This window comes from Stomoxys calcitrans, chromosome 1 (assembly GCF_963082655.1).
Source record: "Stomoxys calcitrans chromosome 1, idStoCalc2.1, whole genome shotgun sequence".
Lineage (NCBI taxonomy): Eukaryota > Metazoa > Arthropoda > Insecta > Diptera > Muscidae > Stomoxys > Stomoxys calcitrans.
Genome location: NC_081552.1, coordinates 135,786,435 through 135,790,460, shown reverse-complemented (window position 1 = coordinate 135,790,460; position 4,026 = coordinate 135,786,435).

Genomic DNA, 4,026 nt, shown 5'->3' with positions numbered 1-4,026 from the left:
AGAATTAACAAAAATGAAGAAAAAAAAAAGAAATTAAAACCAAATTTGCTTAAGAATTGGTATACGATAATATTATCATTTCTTAACCAAATGTGGCACCAACTTATTTAACAAAGAAGAAAAAAAAATATATACATACATATTCATAAATACATATTCATAAAAACATACACATATAATTCATATAAAGTATCACAAATTTGAAAAGAAAAATAATTATATTTGAATTAAAATTTAAATTTGAAAAGTCGTTATACGTCGGAAAGAAGAGGACAGAACGAAGAGAAAATCAAAAAACAAAACAGGTCATATTTACTATTTTATTAATCATTATTAAACTAATTAATATATGTACAATATAAAGGGTGATTTTTTTGAGGTTAGGATTTTCATGCATTAGTATTTGACAGATCACGTGGGATTTCAGACATGGTGTCAAAGAGAAAGATGCTCAGTATGCTTTGACATTTCATCATGAATAGACTTACTAACGAGCAACGCTTGCAAATCATTGAATTTTATTCCCAAAATCAGTGTTCGGTTCGAAATGTGTTCATTCACCGTAACGTTGCGTCCAACAGCATCTTTGAAAAAATACGGTCCAATGATTCCACCAGCGTACAAACCACACCAAACAGTGCATTTTTCGGGATGCATGGGCAGTTCTTGAACGGCTTCTGGTTGCTCTTCACTCCAAATGCGGCAATTTTGCTTATTTACGTAGCCATTCAACCAAAAATGAGCCTCATCGCTGAACAAAATTTGTCAAAATTTGAACACATTTCGAACTGAACACTGATTTTGGTAATAAAATTCAATGATTTGCAAGCGTTGCTCGTTAGTAAGTCTATTCATGATGAAATGTCAAAGCATACTGAGCATCTTTCTCTTTGACACCATGTCTGAAATCCCACGTGATCTTTCAAATACTAATGCATGAAAATCCTAACCTCAAAAAAATCACCCTTTATATAAGAATATACAAAAATGTATAATTGAAAACATATAAAAAAATATAAATAGAAACAATAATTAATATATGTATATATTTAAAACAAAGAAAAACCTTATTGAGACAAAATTTGTATATATATAATAAAAAAACAGAACTTCTTAGCTATTTCCTTAAGCCCAATTAAAATATTCAAAAATTTATTAAAACAAATGTAAACTTTTATATAATATTTTTTTTATAATAATAAAAAAATAATTTATGTTATGTAGTTTGTAAAAGGAACTAATATGTGTTGAATAATTTACCATAGGCTGAAAATGTAACGGTTATTCAATGTGAAATGGAAATTTAAAGAAAATACCATGGATGGCAATAAGTCATATGGGGTGGGCAGCCAGGGAGAAAATAACATCTAAACTCTCCCATGAAAAGATGTAACCCACATCAGAATTAAACAAAAGGGCCACAGACAATTATCACTAATCAGATTTTTTTTATCAGTATATTTGACCATTTTTTTTTTAAACTCTAATTTTTGAAAAACCGGTACAAATTTAAATGTACAGCCGTTAGCGGAAAAGAACCTCCCCATGCGGCGAGCTAAGCCGCAGCCAACACCCAAGTACCGGATCCGCTTCACAAAGGCTATGATTTGGGATAACAAAACCCAAGTCAAAGTCTCTGTGCACAAACAGGTTGTCACATAGGAGACGAAATATATAAATTAATGGCTACAACTTTGTTTATGATGGTTCGCCCCTATGGGTAGCCACTTTGATTAAAAACAACATCGAATACATACAATTGTATTCACTGACATTGGCCTGAACGGTACTTCCATTCAGATAAAAACATCGTTCAAAAACACCCAAAAAAATAATATTAATTGGTTCTATTTACATCCCCTGCAGCTAAGCAGTGCAAAGACTTCAAGGTGATCTTGACATGTTGTTAGATCTACTTGCTAGATTCGATGCCCTTATTATTGGTAGAGACGTGAATGCCAAAGGCCTCTCCTGGGGTTACAGTTCCGAAAACTTGAACGGCAAAACGTTACGACCAGGCTACTAGATCACGCATTGGATGTAGTCAGGTTGTGTGACTCTTCGCTTCCTACCCAAATGGCCCATCATTTCCCGATCATTCCAGTGTGACCTTGGTTTCGCCATAAATAGTTTTCCCTTTTCAACGTTCGTTTCACTAAATAAATATTTAGGTGACCGCTAATTCACACGAAATAATTTTTTCGAAGTCACAGTTCGTAAAATTAAAACATATGTTTTGTCTGCAAATTCATACAATTTACAATTTGCAGAAACAAAGGTAAACAAAAGATAGAAAGAAGAAGAAAACCTTGGACTTGTAATTTGTTTTAAAATTTGGAAATGCCTGCAGCTTACTTGTTGTAAGACCATAAGTGTTTTCCGAGCAACGGAAAATGGTTATTCATTCAACAGTTGTTTTGTGATTTAAAGGTGTATTTTCAGTATAAGGAGAAATTCACATTGCTTTCACCATAAAGTTTTTAGCGAAATGGTTTCACAGTTTTTTTGTGAAGTCTATCATACGGGTCACCTCATTTTACAAATATTTTGCATTAGCCTGCGAAACGGAACCAAGGTCATACCCGATTTCCTCGTCAGTCCAAATTTGTTAAACCCTATAGAAGCAAACTTTAAAATTTCATTCTCGGATCATTTTCCAATAAAGTTGGAACTAAATCTTTGCTCTTCCGAAGTAGTCACAAAAGCGCCCCGAGCATATACATCACAAAGACAACAATTGGATGAACTTCCAAAATAATCTGGATTCTGGATCCTTGAATATTATTCCTCCTAGGGATCTCAAAGTGGACTTTCGACTAGTCGATTAGTCGACTTTTTGTGTAAAAAAGTCGAAGTCGACTTTCAATGATTAAGAAGTCGGATAGTCGATTTTGAAGTCGAATAATCGATTATGAAGTCGAAAAGAAAGCTGCACAGGGATATTAGTTTGAAATTAAGCAAGATACATTTTCTTGGCATGGTAAAAGTGTATTCCAATCCATGGACGAGTCGAAAAATATTTTATAGTAGCTTCCATATAAGGGTACATTTCACAAATAGAGATTTTTGCGCCGAATTTAGCGAAGTCAACTTGGAATTTAGAATAGATAGACTCGGGTTTGGTGAAAGCGGTCTGTTTTCATGTTTAATTTCATATTTGAAAAATTGTTTTTGTAAATGCCGAATGCATAAAATCGGATAGAATAGAGATAATTTTGTGTTTCTTCTGGGATTTTATAGAGGAAGTGATAAAGAATAAAAGTTCGTTACTCATATGTGCAATAAAATGTGACGTTGTGTTTCGAGATTCAGAGCAACAATAGTTGAAAGTCGTTAGTCATTTCAAGCTCTAATTTAATTACAAAAAAGGCAAAGCGAACAGGAATGTGGAAACTTTTGCAATAGGCCATATTGCCTTTAAGATAGCGGGGTGGTTTTAATATAAAAATGCGCCAAATTTGCTTTTAAATTTTTCCTAATAACTCCCCTTTATGAAAATACAAAGAAATGATTATATCTTCATGGCAAAAGTCTATGACGACTTATAGGAAATATAAAATTATTTAGAAAATTTTGGAAATTTTTGACAAAAAGTTAAAACGTCTACTTTTAGCGAAATTCGACCTTGATAAAGTCGAAAAGTCGACTTTTCGCGACAATAAGTCGAAAAATCGACTTTTAATGTTTTGATAAATGTCTAAAAATCGACTTTTCGAACCAACTTTGGATCCCTAATTCCTCCCTCAGATAGAAGTTAATGAAAATGACAACCACATTGGCGGATTCAACAAAATTTTCAACTCTGTCCACGAAACTTATTCCTGCAAAGTTCTGGTCTATTAGAACAAGCCTTCACTTTCAGAGAAAGTTAAGAGATTTTTTAAAATAAAAAACAGTTGGCAGAAAAACCTCAAAGATATTTCACAAAACAGGCGAAGTCAGGAATATATTATTCTCTCGAAACTGATTCAACTTCCCAAAACAATAATTAAGGAAACTATAAATATTAAAAACACACAACATTTT